Source organism: Marmota flaviventris, chromosome 1, assembly GCF_047511675.1.
Source record: "Marmota flaviventris isolate mMarFla1 chromosome 1, mMarFla1.hap1, whole genome shotgun sequence".
NCBI classification, from domain to species: domain Eukaryota; kingdom Metazoa; phylum Chordata; class Mammalia; order Rodentia; family Sciuridae; genus Marmota; species Marmota flaviventris.
The window spans coordinates 103,564,568-103,583,391 of NC_092498.1; positions in this window are offsets into that span (position 1 = coordinate 103,564,568).

Below are 18,824 nucleotides of genomic sequence, written 5' to 3' on the forward strand. Positions count from 1 at the left end.
AGGACATTAGACTTGTTCCACAGGGGTTCTAGTACAGTGGGAACAGAGCATGGGGCAGTTGCCAGGTGTCCCAAGATGGTAAGGAACACCTGGGAGGAGGAGGGAGGTCTTATACCATTTCGAGAGAGGGGTCAGCATGCAGGAGGTTGTAAAGAGGGGTTTCCATTGAGATTAGGGAAGAATTAAAAATCAACTGCTACAACTGAGGTTCACTTCCCCTTTGAAGTCCTCAAACCCCACCCACAGCACACTATAAATAAAATGTTTAAAGGGGCTGAACTGCTCAAGAAGAGAAAGGAGGAAGGGCAGCTCTGGTATGCAACAGGACTGGCTGAAAGGAATGCTGGTCAGGGCTCCCAGGAGCCTGCCTTTGCAGCTTGGTCATGCAGCAAAGAACCACCATGGCTGGGGAGATGTGGCCTGTACCTAAACCTATTCCCACTAAAAATGTTCAGTCTTCCGGCAATCCTGGTAATGGTAATGACAAGGACAAAAGTGGAACACTTTTTTTTTCTCCTTTTTTGCCACTTCCTGGGGTAAGTTAAGACACTTCCATAGCTTATAAATTTGTGGAAGAAAAGTTGAGAAATCTGGTGTGTTTCATGATAGAGGATGATGTCTCAAGCAGGATGGGTGCTGACTCAAGGTCCAGGTTCTGTGAATCAAACCCATCAGCTACAGCCTGTGACTCAGAATCTAGTGACTCAAAGGAGCAAGCAGCAGGGAATTCTCCCATACTCATGGCCATGGCCACTTCCATGACAGATTGAGAAGACATAACCACTCTCCCCTCTAAGCACTTACAAGGCACGCATTAGTCCTCTATTAGACCTCTATACTTATACAGTGGTTTATCTCTGTGTCTTTTGAGCCCTGGAAAAGACTATTCATGTAATCAGATGCTGGCAACAATTTTTAATGAAGGAATGAATAAATGTGTGAATGGTGGTATAAACTCAAGGGGTTATTTTATTTTATAGATTTACTAATTTTACCTTTATTCTACCATTGTGTGTAAAAGTAATTCCATTTCTTGAAGCTTTAGTTTCTTCTATAGTATTTTGAGATTCTATCGGTCTTAAGGTTTATTGTGTGGCACCATAGGTAACCCCAAAAACAGAAGCCAAGGGTAAGATCCTTCACATCTCTGGCACCCTGAGCTTGGCTACCATCATCCATTTGCAGGTGATAATTTCCAAGAGCCCCAGTGGATGCCTGAAACCATAGATAGGACAGAACTCTAGATATACAATGTTTTTTCTAAATATCCATATCTAAGGTAAAATTTAACTTAGGAATTGGCCTGAGTAAGAAGTCAACAATAATAACTAACAATAAAGTAATTATAACAATATAAAATAATTATTATTGTTTAAAACTCAGGAATTGTTTATTTGTGGAATCTTCCATGTGATGTTTTTAGGCCATGGTTTACTGTTGGTAGCTGATACCTCAGAGAGCAAAACTGCAGATGAGAGGTAACTACTGGATTTAGGTTGAATTCGGTGCAGACAAAACCCAGGAAGCCAACAGGCTCATAGAACACTTAAGGAAGCATTATGTATACAATTTGTAAAATTGTTTAGCTTAAGGTATAGATTATTTCTCTTTTGTGTCCTTCTTATAAATTGAGGTTATTACAGGCAGCTGCCTATATCTATGGGTACATGCACTCAACCACAGATTGAAAGTATTTGAAAAAAAATTGCATTTCTACTGAACATATACATATTTCTTCTTCTTCTTCTTCTTATTATTATTATTAATATTAATATGGAGGATTGAACCCAAGGGCACTTAACCATTGAGACACATTTTCAGCCATAAAATATATATATAAAATTTATGTTTATATGTATTATTAGAGATAGGGTCTTGCTGAGTTGCTTAAGGCCTTGCTAAGTTGCTGAGGCTGGCTTTGAACTCACCATCTTCCTGCTTCAGCCCCTGAGCTGCTGGGATTACATTTGTGCACCACCGGAAATGGCCTATACATATTTTTTAATCATTATTCCTTAAACAATACAGTATAACAACTATTTACCTATCAATTTTTGTCATATTGAGTATTATAAATAATTTAGAGATGATCTAAAGTATAAATAAGGATGATTATCAGTACATGAGAGATGATTTAAGGTGCATGAAGGCTGTAAATATAACATCATTTCATATGAGGGACTTGAGCATCTCTGGGTTTGGGTATCTGTGGGGAGTCCTGGAATCAACCCCTCTGGATACCTAGTGACAACTGTGTGTTTATACTGAAATCTCTCCATGGCCATTTTAAACAAAAATAATTCTGCTGATCTTCTTGCATTGTAATTGGAGTGAAAATGTCATGTAGATGATCATATTTGGTTCCAGCCTGACAATGTTGATCTCATAGGGAAGAGGCCTTTTCTCTTGGAGCCCCTAAAGAGAAAGCTTCTAATATAACACATCCAGATCATATCTAAGGAAGTCCTGGACAATCTTGCAACCCTTGAGCAATGACAGGGAGTGCGAATTTATTACATTTTCCACTGTCTGGATTCCATATTCTAATTGAATGTCTGCTCTAAGAAATATGCTGCGAATGTTAACAAGAAGGACTGACAGCCCTGGAAAGAGTTGACCCAGAGCTGCCTCCTATTTCCTGCAGGCATCCGTTTTCCCTCGGCCTGCTTTGATGTGGGTTTTGGCAATTAAGATTTTGGGCTAGAATGATTTGGAAATGGTAAGACCAAAAGCAACTGGAAGAATTTGCTTTCTGGCTTGATTTTAGATGAATGGAATTCCCACTTAGAAAATTCTTCCGAAGGTGTTATTATTTATTTTTCTTAAAATACTTTAAAACTTTTTCCCCCCAATTGCACGCTATTTTCAAGGTTTAAAACCTAGAGCCACATTAAGTATCCATGTCTGTATTGTTAAGATTTTATCTGGACTGAATTCCCAACAAGGGATGACCTGAGCAGTCAGGTGGAGCATAATGATACAGACACCAATGATGACACAGTAGTTGATGATGATCAGGATGAGAATATTGTTGAGCCCTATGCCAACTCTCCCTATGCATCTGTTGGGTTACAGAATCCTAACAACCTATAAGGCAGGTACCATTGTTAGTTTCACATAAAACAGTCAGATGACTAGAAAGATTAAATGACTTCCACAACTCATAAGAACCCCACAAAAATTCAAATCCAAGTCACACAATTAAATATTGTTAATTTTCTAGTTTCTTGGGCATAAGACACAAGTATTCTGCCCCTGATTTGACACTGGCCTCATTATTTCGAAGATGTTCCTTGTAGAAGTGCATTTATTTTCAATATTTTATTCATTTTGATGTATATTTATTGGCCACCTTCCATAGATCTAGATTATAGTGAATGCCAAATCACAATCTCTCTGAACTCTCTATTTTACAATGTATTCAATTCTTCATTCAGTGCTGTCAGTTCATCATTCAGGAACGCCAACTCAACATTACTGTCCATTTTCCCTGAGCACAGCATGGTCTTTACCTGGGATACTCTGAATTTCTTAAGTCTTTCTAGCTTTAGATTTTTCCTTCACTTGTAATTTTTCTAAACTGTCACTTTGCCCAAACTCTTCACAATAAATAAAATTTAATGCCTTCTCATTCCTTAAGTTACAAAACAAAAACTTTTCTCCCAACTTTTGGGGCTTTAAGCAATTCATTACTGAGTTAGACCGTGCATAATCCCAGGAAGTCTGAAAATTACAATACTTGATGGTTCTGTAATTAGAATGTCTCAGATCAGTCTATTTTCCACTTTTCCATCCAAATCCTTCCAGGCACGAAGGCTTTGAAGAGCCAGACATTTGAGGAAAGAACTTCTTCTGTTCACTTGTATCCCTGAGATTCAAGAGAACATTATATGCCTCCAGCATGATAAGCCAGCATCCTCCTGTGAATAAAAACGAATGTAATAGAGACAAAGAGATGGGATTTTTTCTTATTTGATATAATGTGATCTTCAATTTAGGGATTGGGGCTGTGGCAATGAGTATTCAGACATTTGATTGTGGCTTCTTTGTGGTCTTAAAGGTGTTCCAGGTGATATGTCCTTTTGCTGACAGGATACTGTTGCCCTCTCTTACCGCCATCCTCAAGGAAGTGCATGCCATGTGCCACTGGGGACAGCAGCAGGTAATGAATGGCCATGGCCAGGGAGGATTTGGAGGCAGATTCCTGCTGAGGAGCCAAGATGAGACAGCATCTCAGCAACACAGTGTTCTCTTGGGGACATTTGTAAGCCCAGATCTGACCTGTTTTGGGGAGAAGAAATCAGTTTTCCTTCCTCCCTTCCTTGGATAAAATACCATAGAAGCCCATCTTCCCCTACTCAAAATACAGGTACCTAAATTGTGAGGTTCCCCAAAGCAGACCTACTCCTAAGCTCTGTGTCATGCCCTAGAACTCAGAGGAAGTCCCCATTCCACTCAAGGACTGCTCTTGTTTCAACTTTCAAAATGCAATAATAGTTCGGGATGTAGCTCAGCGGTAGAAAACTTGCCTATACCTGGCATGGTGACACCTGCCTACAATCCCATGACTTAAGAGGCTGAGGCAGGAAGATTGTGAGTTTAGGATCAGCCTCAGCAATTTATCGAGGCCTGTATCATAAATAAATAAATAAAATAAATAAAAAGGGTTGGCGATGTGACTCATTGGTTAAGGCCCCATGGGTTGAATTCCCAGTACCAAAAAGAAATATGCTTGTCTTTCGTTGCTTAGCATGTATGGGGCCCTGGATTCAATGAATGTGTTCTCCTTATGCCTCTCTTAAAGCCCTCACTTCTGATGTGATAACATCCAACAGTAGGTCCTTTGGGAGGTAATTAGCATTAGATGATGTCAAGAAGTAGAGCCCTTATAATGGCATTAGTGGCCTTATTAGAAAAGGAAAAGAAACAAGAGCTAGCTAGCTCTCTCTTTCCCCTGCCCTAATCCCATGTGAGGACTCAGGGAGAAGACTCCATGCACAAACTGGGAAGATGGTCCTTTCCCATACCTGACCATGTGGGCTCCTAATCTTAGACTTGAGCCACCAGAACTGTGAGAAATAAGTGTTTGTTGTTTAATCTGCCCAGTCTGCAGTTTTATATTATGGCATCCAGAATAGACTAAGACATCTATTGAAATACATTTTGGGAGAAATATTCCTCAGGGACTTGACAGTTTAAGAATATTTACAAAGGCAGGGAACAACATTGTTACTCTTAGGATCATGTTAGCTCAAGATCTCAGTTTTCTATTCTGGTCTGAATCTTGCTTTTACATAACTAAAAGATCATTTTAGTATCATTTCTTCTAGATAATTGAGTACAGGTCCCGATACCTACATCTGGAATGGCATATGGAATCTTGGGAAACAGTTTACCCAAATTTTTAAGTCTAAATTAGACGTCCAGATTCATCAGAGACCAAGTGAAAATATATGACGACATTTCCTTTACTCAGATACCCTGACCATGCTCAAAAAAAAAAAAAAAGGACCAACCCATGAGATACCCCTCACAACCAGGACTCCCTGGGGACCCAAGTGCTGTGCTGCCCTATTATGGCCACATCCATGAGCTGGGTCCCCAGAGGCCCCTGTCCGAGCATGCTTTGGGTATTTACTGGAGAGTTAGTGGTCTAACCACTGCACCAGGTCCCCATAGCAGAGTGCTTGGCTGACAGGCCCCATGGGGCCAAAGTCTCACCCAGAGGAGGATGTGAAGAAAGGCATCCCTTAGACATACAGGCTCAGGGGCCTCAAAGTACAAGAGAAAATGAGGGTGAAAGCCAAGGTAGATGTGGGCCCTGGTGGGGAGTTTCCATTGGTAGCCATGCTATAGGCCCAGGATGTGTGAGGCACCTGACTGCTGTCATGTCTTTGTATGCCAATGTCTGTATGACCCACATCCAAGAAGTCAACACTTATCCCCACAGGTCTAAAATGCTGATTTGCTACATACTGAATGAATTTTCATATGTGTCTGGTTATACCTCTAGACTTCTATTAGTCTGTAGAACTGTTCATCGTGTGAATGTTAATTTCTTAAAATTATCCCATTACAGTATATTTTACTGCGTGTTTATCCTGGCACCTCTTTGTAGCTCACTTTTATTTTTTAGAATTCTATTTCTCTGACTTTGTTTTCCAAATGAAATTTCAAACATGATTTTAGGTTTTGTTGTTGTTCCTGTTGTTATTGTTACCAACAGTGTGTTAAATATAATGAGCTAGAGAGAATTGACCTTTTTATGACACAGGGCCTTCTATATAAGAATATCACACATTTTCCCTTTTTCTTAGAGTATACTTATTACACTTTTATAAAATAAGTATAATGAACTTTGCACATTTAAAAATTGATTGTTAAGTATTTTATTTTTATGACTATTTTTAATGGGGCCTTTTTTTCCTATGAATAAGACAATTGCATTATTTAGAATAAGGGTGAGAAAACTTGTATGCCAGTTTCCTGCATAATTAACATGTGTGAAAGCTGTCTTTAAATCATTGTACATTTATTTATGTCATTCTGCACAGTATTTGAATAATTATCTTTGTGACAAACATTTGCCTACACCCTAGATAATTTTAGTCCTCATAGCAGCCTATGAGATAGTTGCTATTATTTTCCTCATTTTATGGGTGACAACAGTGAGCCATGGCACCTTCACTATTGTTACACACTGAAGAGCTTCACACTGAGACCAGAATCCAGGCCATGTGGCTCAGTCTGTGCTGGTAATCACAGTGCCACCAGGTCATTTGTTGTTGTTGTTTTGTTTTTAAAGGCATTTTATTTTATTTTTTTATTTGTAGTTTTTAATGGACCTTTATTTTTTATTCACATAGGTGCTAAGAATCGAACCCAGTGCCTCACACATGCTAGGCAAGCGCTCTGACACTGAGCCACAACCCCAGCCCTAGATCATTTGTTTTTAATGAAAATATATCCAAAATAATTTTTCTCACTGTTATCCAAGAGAACAATATGAAACTTTGTAAGCTAGTATTGAAATGTTCATGATGTGAAAAATAGGGAAATTTGCATATTTCAACTATCTCAACTTCCAGTAAACACCCAATGGCACCAGCACCCTGTGGACCCTGCTGGGTATGTTACAGGACAGCATGTAGGGTCTTCCCATCAATGGTGCCAAAACCTGTCATCTCAAATAAATGTCAAGTAATTGACCTATTTTAAGTAATCTGGTGATTGAAACAGAAAGTCTGCAATAAAAAATCTTGCAGTTTCTCAACAATTTTCTAAACATGTTTATTTTGGGTCACAGGGTTTTGCACAGGAAAATTGACCCCATTAACTTCTGATGGCGTGGGATTGCCTTGATTACACTTCTTTTTCCTTTAGTTAATTTATTGTATTTATTTCTGGATCACAGGGCAGGGAGTGGAGGCAAATTAAGGAAAGTCTATTTTTGTTTAGTCTAGTTGGATCTGGGGATGTAATGACTTGCCCTCCCCATTCTTTCCTTTTTTTTTTTCTCATATCCTGACCCTCTCCCATGAGTACATATCTTCTGCAGATGAACAGCTTTACAAAAAAGATAATTTAGATTATTTTTAAACATAAGCATTTTCAACAATGCTTATGAAAATATGCACAAGTGAAAAAATTGAAGCTCAAAAAGGTGAGTTGGCTTGTGTTTTCCACACAGCTCATAAATAGCTGACCTTGACCCCAAGAAGTACATTCTTCATCGTTATATAACACAGGCTTCCAAGTTCATCATGATAAGACATCACATTTTATGAATTTTTAGTTTATAAAGAGCATTCACAGTCCAAATCTTCTTAAGAACCATAAGTCAGAGGCCTTTATCATTACTAAAAAATGCAAAGGGGATGGTCATAGAGTTAAGGAACAAGTCCCTGGTTATAGATGGCAAGTGACAGGGCTGCCATTTGAATCTAAGGATGTTAGTCTCCAAATATGTGAATTTTTCTATCTGAATATGAACTCAAGGCATCTACCATCCAAAAACAGGTCGAAAATCTATGAAGACACTATGTAGTTTCTCTAGCTCTGTGTTCGGTTTTATTACCCCTTTCTTCTACATGGTCTACTCTGCAATGAACCCCATCTATTGTACTTTCCATCCCCAACATTTTAGTGTTCACCTCCAGAAGTTTTATTTGTGACTTTTAAATGTCTTTCATGTCTGTATTTACTATGATCAATCTTTCCTATAGTTTTTTCTCTGTTCTTCTCTTTTATTAATTATTTTATTTATTTTAAGTAGGTATATATGACAGCAGAATGCATTTTGATTCATTGTACACAATTGCGGCACAACTTCTTATTTCTCTGGTTGTTCACGATGCAGCTTCACACCATATGTGCAGTCACACATGTACCTAGGGTAATGATGGCCATCTCATTCTACCATCTTTTCTGCTCCCATGGCCTCTCCCCTCCACATCCTCCCCTTTGCCCAATCAAAGTTCTTCCATTTTTTCCCATGCCTCCCCCTGCCTGTTATGGATCACCATCTACTTATCAGATAGAACATTCCACCTTTTGTTTTTTGGGATTGGCTTATTCACTTAGCATGATATTTTCCAACTCCATCCATTTACCTGAAAATGCCACAATTTTATTCTCTTTTAATGCTGAGTAATATTCCATTGGGTATATATACCATGGTTTCTTTATCCATTAATCTATTGAAGGGCATCTAGGTGGCTTTCACAGTTAAGCTATTGTGAACTGAGCTTCTATAAACATTGATGTGGCCTCATTAATAGAGTATGCTAATTTTAAGTCCTTTGGGTATAGACTGAGGAGTGGGATAGATGGGTCAAATAGTGGTTCCATTCCAAGTTTTCTCAGGAATCTCCATACTGCTTTCTAGATTACAGTCCCACCAGTAATGTATGAGTGTGTCTTTTCCACCACATCCTTGCTAACACTTATGGTTGTTTGTATTCTTGATAACTTCCATTCGACTGGCAGTAGTTTTGATTTGCATTTCTCTAATTACTAGAGATGTTGAACATTTTTTCATATTTTTTGATAGAATGTATATCTTCTGAGAAGTGTCTGTTCAGCTCCTTAGTTCATTTATTGATTGGGTTGTTTGTTTTTTGGTGTTAAGTTTTTTTGAGTTCTTTATATATCCTAGCAATTAGTGCTCTATCTGACATGCATGTTCTATTAGACACACAGTTCCTGGGACTGTGCTTTGTTGCATATCATAGGTTTTTAAATATGTGGGAAAAAGTTATAATTGTGCTAATGTCTTTGTCTACTATTTTATTATATGTTGGTCATTCCTGCATTGATTTCATCATTAAGGGATATATTCCTTTCTTACATAACTGACAATTTTATTAGATGCAAAACTGTAAGTTTGATATTATATGGTGCTGGATGCTAGATATGTTTTGTTGTTGCAATAATTTTTGAGCTTTGCTCTAGGATGTAATAAATTATTGAAAATGATTTGATTATTTTAGGTCTTACTTAAAAACTTTGTCATTTGGGACAAGACCTAGGGCTAGAACTAAATTTGAACTACTAATGATGTTTTTGCTTGCTGTAACCAATACCCTGTGGATATTTTTACTCTGTTGTGTAGGTAAACAAACTTCTCATGTGAGTTTTAGAGGTGTTCCTTTCTGTCCTAGGTACTTTCCTCACACACAGGGGTAGATCTGCAGATGCAAGGATCCCTCTACAAACCCTTTGTTCTTTCTCTATACAGTTCTTTCCTCTCTGAGACTGTGCTTTGTTGCATATCATCATGTGGAACTCCTGATTCTAATCTCAACTGATCCAGTCCTGTTAGGATGACTTGAATTTGTCCTTGCTTTGTGAAGCTCATGGGCCCTTCACGTTTTGGGTAGCCTGGAGTTTTTGCAATCCAGAGAAATCTACTTTTAAAATATGAGCACACAATTACAAATACAAAACTGCAAATTCAAAATCAGGCGAAAACTGGGGTATTTATTTAGAATTAGGGAAGAAGACACAACGAATTCTGAAAACCTGAAAAATGTCATTAACACTTCTTTGAGCTCATTTTCTTTTAGTAAGAATTAATCTTTCTAATCATATCTGAATTTTGATATGATGGATAATTAAAAAGTATAAAAATTAATCCCAGATTACATATTCATAGTTAAATTACACTGTAATCTGCTGTTTTGTTGTTTTGAGCCACATAAAAACACTATCATATTACTCTTACACTGGATACCCTGACTTACCATGAGTCAATGTAGGGTTTAGTGCTGGAGTTCTGACTCTGGCTTTCTCTTTATTGCAGTGTAAGGGGGCAGTTTGGTCTGTGGTCCTACTCACAACTTCCAGATTTCATTTAAATGAGATGTGCCAAGTATTCTTAGCATATTTTGATGTTCTAGGTTGTATAAAACCTTGGCCTCTCTCAGGCATACATGATGTGGTAACCATACAGGTTTGGGAATTATAATAGAGAAATACAGCACTTCTATTAAAAAAATAAGAAATGTATGTTTATCATCACATATGCTGCATAACTGAGTCTGTTCTCAGAAGGAGAGAATTACTTAAATGAAGTGTCTTTTTTCTGATGTCCAGGAACTAACACTTATGTCTAGACTATTTCCATAATGTCTACTTGCCTGCATCCCTTTTTTGACATTTCAGAGCTTCTTTCTCTTCTATGTGGCACAGACATTGGGTAGAAGGAACATCTTAGGAGATGTTCATTTCACTGTCTTTTTTCCTTTGATCTTTGGGTCCAGACATCTGGTGGAGGCCTCATGGACTTTCAGTTGATTCCTAAAATCATTTCTACCTTGGGACAACTAGAAGTGACCTATTTGTATGTGTAAATGATTAAGAACCACACAAATCTCTCACACTAAATTCAACTTACATATTTCCTCTGCCCCCTCTTCCTAAACTCCCAGATGCCCAAGTTCTATCAATGCTATTGCTGTTATGGGAATGTGCAGAAGTCGTCTCAGGGTGAAATGAAACCACATTCCTAAACAAATGCAGTTAAAATAGATTACTTTTGTAAATTTTGCAAAATCAACAAATATTTAAATCAATGAACCCACTGCTAGTTCCCTCTTGGAGTCTTAGAGGGGTCTGCTAGGGGTAGTTCTCTAGGTTTCAAACTTTAAAAGACACTCAATAAATCTGTTCACCATCCTGTCATCTCCCAAAGGACAGATGTTCCAGCCTTAAAGAAACTTCTGAGTATGCTGTTTTGAGGCCAGACACCCTTTGTTGGCCCAAAGAAATCCAACCTTGAGCAGCTTTGAAGGCATATGCCCCCTGCCCCATTACCTGAATCCCTACCCACTCCTCCAGTAGAGTGGGCTGGCCCGATTATCATGTTCTACTTTGCTGGGAGTGTCAGAGCTAAACCCTTGGCTTTGAATGCATTGCACACAAGGCAAATATACAAAGTGGTCATACTTAAAAAATCAGGATAATTTTCTAAAACCATTGTACATGTGAGAGGCTTTGTAATTTACCAAATACTTCATTTCTTTCCCAATCAACTCTCACCATAATCAGGTTAGGTAAGCACAGTTCTTTCCATTTTACAGATGTGCAAATGCAGGCTCAAAGTAGTTAGTAAATGACCTCAGATCATTTAACATGGCTTGGAGTGCAGAGACTTGTCTTAAAATCAGATGCTCTGACCTACTCACAAATTCCTGAAAATACACCATGAATCCTCTTAATGAGTAAACTCCCATGGTAACACACCTAGCACAGGCAACCACATAGTTGTGTATGTTGGGTGACTGTTCACTTCTCAATTTGTACACAGCTCACACCCCCTTAACAGCAGAGGTTTCAGATAAGATGATGAAAAATGTAGCATGTGTAGAATATTTATCAAATTTATTTTCAAGTCTCACCTGCACATAATTGTGAATTAAATGTAATTTTTTACTTTCTTTCAACACTTATTCTTTCTGATATAATAAATATTCAATATTGTTAGTAGCTTCATTGAAAGTTTCCTTAACTAAAAAGAAAGAAAGAAAGAAAGAAAGAAAGAAAGAAAGAAAGAAAGAAAGAAAGAAAGAAAGAAAGAAAGTTTCCTTAACTGGATTGTCAGAAATTAATGGCCACCCTGGGCAACTTAGTGAGACCCTGCCTCAAAATTAAAAAGATAAAAGGGGTTAGGGATATAGCTCAGTGGTATACCATTCCTGGGTTCAAGCCCCAGGACCACAAAAAGTACTCTTGTATTTATTTTGTTCCTTGGGTTTCAATTGTGTACTGTCACTATATATTTTGTTGTTTCAGTTGCTGTTATGATTTGAACGTAAGATTTCCCACAAAATCTCATGTATGAGAAAATGCAAGCAGGTTTAGAGGAGAAATAATTGAATTATAAGATCCTTAACCCAATCAGTGAATTATCCTCTGATGAGATTAACCGGTAACTGTAGGTGGGTAGGGTGTGGTTAAAAGAGGTGGGACATTGGAGGTGTGCCTTTGTGGCCTATACTTAGTATCTGGTAAGTTTCTCATTCTTCTTACTGATCATCATGTGAGCTGTTTCACTCCACCACACTTCTCCGCCTTGATATTCTGCCTCACTTGAGCCCCAAGGGATGGAGATAGCTGTCTATGTACTGATCTCTGAAACCATGAACCCTTAAATAAACTTTCCTTCTGTACAATTGTTCTGGTCAAGTCTTTTAATCATAGCAGGAAAAAAAAAAAGCTGAATAAAACAGTTACTGTAGCTTTGGCCTTTAGGAAAACCTTTCAGGTTGACCAATGCCTTTTGATATACCCTTGTGTGTTTGAACATTTTCTTATACTACATGATACTTCAAGCTCCTTTCGTATTTTTTCTGCATTGGCCCTAGAATCAGGTATTAATCAGAAAGTACTATCTGTCATATACCTTACTGTAAGTTTAGCAACTCTCATTACCATGGAATATTGATCAAAACTAATACTGGCACAATATCAGTAACTGAACTGCAGGCTTAAGTCTGCTTTCACCAACTTTTCCACTAATGCCTTTTCTCTGTATCATGTTCTAATTACAGGATCCCTGTTGTGATTCATTTCGAGTCTTGTTAGTCTCCTTAGGTCTGAGGTCGCTTCTTATCTGTCCTCGTCTTCCATAGCTTTCATACTACTGAAGACTACCAATCAGGTGTGTTGGGGAATGGTCCTATTTTCCATGTGTGTAGTGTTTTCTCATGAATAGATCCAGGCTGTGGATCTGGGAGGAAGACCATAGAGAGGAGGTGCCCTTCTCATCACTTCATGTCAAGAGCATGATGTCACCTGGAGTTACTGCCATAAGTGAACCAGGGTCAGGTGGCCAAGGCCTGTCTGCAGATTCCTGCACCATCACATGACTGCTGTTCCCTTTCTGTTCTCCATTCTTAGAACCACTATGTTCAATCCCCATGCCAGTGGTGGGAACTAATCTAACACCTAGGAGGCAGAGGAGTTTCAAAGAATTTATTAAATTTTTTAACATTTAAATTTTATGTTAAAATATGTTAAAAACCCAACAGTAATTAATACTTTTTGTGTTTGTGTGGCATGGATACTTCTAGGTTGTGGGTTGTACAAATATCCTATTTCTCCTTAAAGTACCATCTACTCATTTTAGCATCATCAGTAGTTCTTTCTTCTAGCAATTACTAATATGATATATGTTATTTTTGTAGTGGGGATTTAACCCTATTGAGGCACTTTACCACTGAATCACATCCTTGGCACTTTTGGTTTTTATTTTGAGTCAGGATCTTACTCAATTGCTGAGGGCCTTGCTAAGTTGTTGGGGCTGGTCTTGAATTTGTGATCCTCCTGCCTCAACCTCTCCTTGCTGTAATGACAGGTATGCTCACTGTGCCTTGTTTATTATGATGTTTGAATGGCAATTTCCTATTTCATTCATTCCTTCTACTTTTATTAATTGTAATTCTTCTAAAAGGAAGATGTGTGTATTCTTCCTCTTCTCTCTCTCCTTTTCCTTTTTTCTTTCCATTTATTTCTTTTATCACTTTTTACACCAGTTTGGACTCGTGGGTATTTATTTTATTCCCTGGGTTTCAATTGTGTGCGGTCACTATTTATTTGTTGTTTACATTGCTCTGGCTTTGGCATTTAGGAAAATCTTTCAGGTTGACTAGTGCCTTTTGACATGCTCTTGTATATCTAAACACTTCCTTACTTTCTGGTACTACATGATGCTTCAAGGTCATCTTATATTTTCTCTGCATCAGCTCTGGAATCAGCCATTGCTCCAAGGATCTTGGTTCATTGGAGAACGAGGATGGGGTTTGAAAGCACAGGTGTGGCACTAGATGTGCTTGCCGCTGGTTGGGGAACCATTGCTTCTAGGGTTTTCAGTCAACAGAGCTAAGATGTACTTGAGTGAAGACTAACATCGTGTACATTCACATTTTCATGAACTTTTCTCTATATACAGTCATGTACCTCTTAGGGATGGGGATACATTTTGAGAAAGGCCATCGTCCAGGAGGCTTCGTCATTGTTCAAACAGCCCAGAGCCTACTCACACAAACCTGGATGGTGTATGTCAGTCATTAAACATTATCTCTTGATGCAATCCAATTACACAGTACACAGAAGATGAATGAGGTTGTTACCACTGTTACAGCACGTTCTTTTACAGTAGACTTGTTTTGAAATAAATGGGAGCATATTCTAAAATAACAAAAATATAAGATCATAAATACATAAATCAGTCACATAGTTATTTATTATAAGTATTATGTACTGTTCATGATCATATATGCACTATACCTTTTATGAGTGTTAGTGCAGCAGGTTGGTTTACACCAGCATCATCACAGACATATGAGCCATGCTTGCATTGCGAAGTCATGACAGCTGTGATGTCACCAGACGATGGCAATACTTCAGCTCCATTATAATCTTCTGGGACCACTGTCCTATGTAGAACCTTAGTTGATCAAAATGTCCTTAAGAAGCACCTGGCTGTAGATTTATTCCTTCATGTGAGGCTGTCTGTGCATTTATGCTGATACACCTGACTCCAATACTGTACCACAACTTCTCCTCAATTTCCCCCCTGCTTATTAGTGACTTCTTGGTCTGGCAGTGAAAACATGGCTCTCTTTATCCTATTCTACTAATAAAGTTGGTTTAGAATTGTTAACAAACATCACAGAGGGAAACAACTAGAGAAAACTACTTAAATACAGTTCTTTTTGTTTTTAGCCTCACAATATGTTGCCAAACACCATAATCCAAAAGGGGCTTAGGTCAGTTTCTTTCCACTATCTATCCAATAGATAGGCCATGTAATCTTTGTTTCCCTGTTGATCTGGTAGATTATATATATATATATCAATCAATCAATCATACAGTTGCACAAATCTTTGTGGCATAGAGTTTAAGGATTTTGTCAAAAAAGTAATGAGTCAGCTAACAAGATAGCATCCAGATAAGTCTTATCACCCTAAATCTCCTCATGCCATCCCCGTGTCTTACACCTCTCTTCCATCCCTTCCAATTCCTTGTGTTCACTCCTCTGTATTCTGTCGCTATAGATTTTTCCAGAAGGGTCTATAAGCCCACTCATATAGCATTTAGCCTTTATATCCAACTTCTTTCTGTTAGAAAAATGCATTTAGGATGCATTCATCTGTCTTATTGCATCAATCAACAGTGTTATTTTTATTATTATGGCTAGAAGTATTCCTGTGTGAGTCAGCACATCTTATGTACTCATTCATCTCAGGAAGAATATCTGAGTTGTTGCTACACTTTGGTATTATGAGTAAAGCTGCTATAAACAGTTGTACACAGATTTTTGCATGAACCTAACTTTTCATTCCTCTTAAATAAATAATCTGAGATTATTGGATCAGATGGTATGCATAAATTTACCTCTATAAGAAATTCCCAGACTAGTTTCCAAAATGGCTGTATGATTTTTAACTCATTACAACAATAAATAAGAATTCATATTGTTCTATATGCTTATGATCATTTGGTGTTATCTGTATTTTTCATTATGAGTCATTTTAATGGTGTTAATTAATGGTGACTTTATATGCATTTCCCTAATAATTAATGATATTGTGTATATGCTCAGATGCTAGTGAAGTGTTTGTTCAGATTTTTTACCCATTTTTAAATTTGGTTTATTTGTCTCCTTACTATTGAGTTCAAATGTTCTTCATATATTCTGGAAACAAGTTTTTTATAAAACATGTAATTTTCAAATTTTTTTGTTTTTGTGGCCTATCTTTTCATTCTCTTAAAAGTATATTTTGCAAAAATATGCTTTTGGTTTCATAATGACTGGTTGATTTTGGGGGGGCGGGGCATGCCTTTGATATCACATCTGAAAACACCCAAGTTGAAATTCAGGATCATATAAATTTTCCCCTATTTGCTCTTCTGAATTTTGTAGTTTTACATTTAAATCTATGACATATTTTGTGTTGATTTTTATGTAAAGTGTTAGGTGTCTGCCAGAGTTCATCTTCTGTATAATGAAGTTCATTATCCTGTTTTTAAAAGACAATTCTTCATTATATTGTCTTTACACCTTTGTCAAAATTCCCTTTCTGATCTCAATTCTGCTATTCCATTTATCTACATTTCCATCTTTTAACCAATACATAGTTGCCTTGAGTACTGTGGTGTGGAAGATATCCCTGGATTTGAGTACTGTAAATCCTCCAACTTTTCTTTCTTTTAAGAACGGTTTTGATTATTTTACTTTCTTTGCACTTCCCATGCATTTTAAAATAAGCTCATTGCTATCTACAAAAGAAGAAACTTACTGGGATTTTAATTGTGTTTGCATTGAATCTATAGGTCAAGGTAGTAAGAATTAGAATGTTAACAATAACGTATCTTTTCAAATGTGAGTACAGTAAATCTCTGCATCGATTATTTGGCAGAGGGTTGATTACTGGTGATTGGGCCCAGGAATGCTTTACCACTCAGCCACATCTGCAGCTTTAATTTTTTAAATTTTGAGATAGGGTCTCACTAAATTGCTTAGGGCCTCCTAAAGTTGCAGAGGCTGGTCTAGAACTCTGCAATCCTGCTACCTCAGCCTTCCAATTAACTGGAATTACAGAAATGCACCACTGCACCAAGCTTAATTGTATCTTTACAAAAAAAATTTCTTTTTTATTTCATCAGTATTTTGCAGTTTCCAACATATTTTTCACATATTTTGTGAGGTTCACATGTAAGTATTTTAAGCTTTTGTGCTATTATAAATAGTATGCTTTTGGAATTTCAAATTTTAGTTGTGTATATTTACAATATGAAATACAATTGAATTTTGCATTTTGACATTGTTTTCGACTATATTTCTAAACTCATTTAATCATTCTGGAAGTTTTCTAGATATATTCTTGTGCATTCTTTTCATGGACATTCATGTCATATAAGAATATAGAGTTTTATTTCTTTGTGCCTGATCTGCAATATTTTGTAATGCAGTTGGGATTTCTTCTCATTTGCTTGTTTACTTGTTTTGTTCTTGTGTTTTGATCATATTGTGCTGACCAGGCTTTCCATAGTGTCACTGAGCAGTAGTGGGGAGAGAATGTCCCTACCTTGTTCCCAAACCCAGGAGGAAAGAATTCAAATCACTAGTTTTAGCCATAGACTTTTTAAAAATTAGATGACCAGAATTGTTACAAGGGCTTATTACATTTTTAATTTGTAGACAAATTTTATCATAAATAAGATGATTTTCTGCATTTATAGAATTTTTTTTTATTTAGACTATTGCTTGGCAAAAAACATTCATTGATTTTTAATTGCTGATATAGTCTTGCATTCCTTAAATTAATTCATATAAAATAATGTATGTATAAAATATCTTATATATTGTTGAATTGATTTTACTAACCATTAGGGATATTGTTCTCTATTTTTATTTTTCTTGTAATGCATTTTTCTGATATTAGTGTTAGAATATTTCTGGATTAAGAAAACATGTTGGAAAGCATTCCCGTTTCATTTACTTTCTGGAAGAGATTTTTAGAATGCTATTGGTAGTTTAAAATTTGTCCTTGGCTGTTAGGATAATTAATAGAGAAATTTTAAAAACTACTAAGAATAATATCAGGCACTTAGAAGATGGTCAGTAAGTGTGAGCCCTTAACCATCACCCATCTCACCCTGCAGGCATCTGAGTACCTGGAAGGCAAAGACAGTATCTTATCCATTATTTTTGTTTGCAGCAGCACTTCATACTGCTGAAAACAAAACTTGATAATTATTTGCATATGTGTCAAATAAAGAAAATTACACCCCCCAACCAAAAAAAAAAAAAAAAAAAAAAAAGAAAAGAAAAGAATTGCCCTTGGCTCTTCTTCTTTGGCTCATAGGTCATCTAGAAGTGAATTTTTTTTTTTTTTTTTAAGCACTGGGGATTGAACTCAGGGGCACTTGACCATTGAGCCACATTCCCTGTCTTATTTTGTATTTTACTTAGAGACAGAGTCTCCCTGAGTTGCTTAGCAACTCACATTTACTGAGGCTGGCTTTGAACTGAGGATTCTCCTGCCTCAGCCTCCCAAACTGCTGGGATTGCCAGCATACACCACGGTGTCTGGCTAGAAGTGTACTTTTTAATTGCAGAATATGAAGGGGTTTTTTAGGTACTTGTTCTTGATATTATTAATTTCTAGTTTACTTTTATTCATTCTAATTATACAATGTCTATATTTTTAGATTTGTTGAGGATTGTTTTACAACTCAAATGTGGTCTATCTTGGTGAATGTTCCATAAATGTTTGAACATAAATGTATTCTTCTGTTGTTAAGCAGAGTAATCT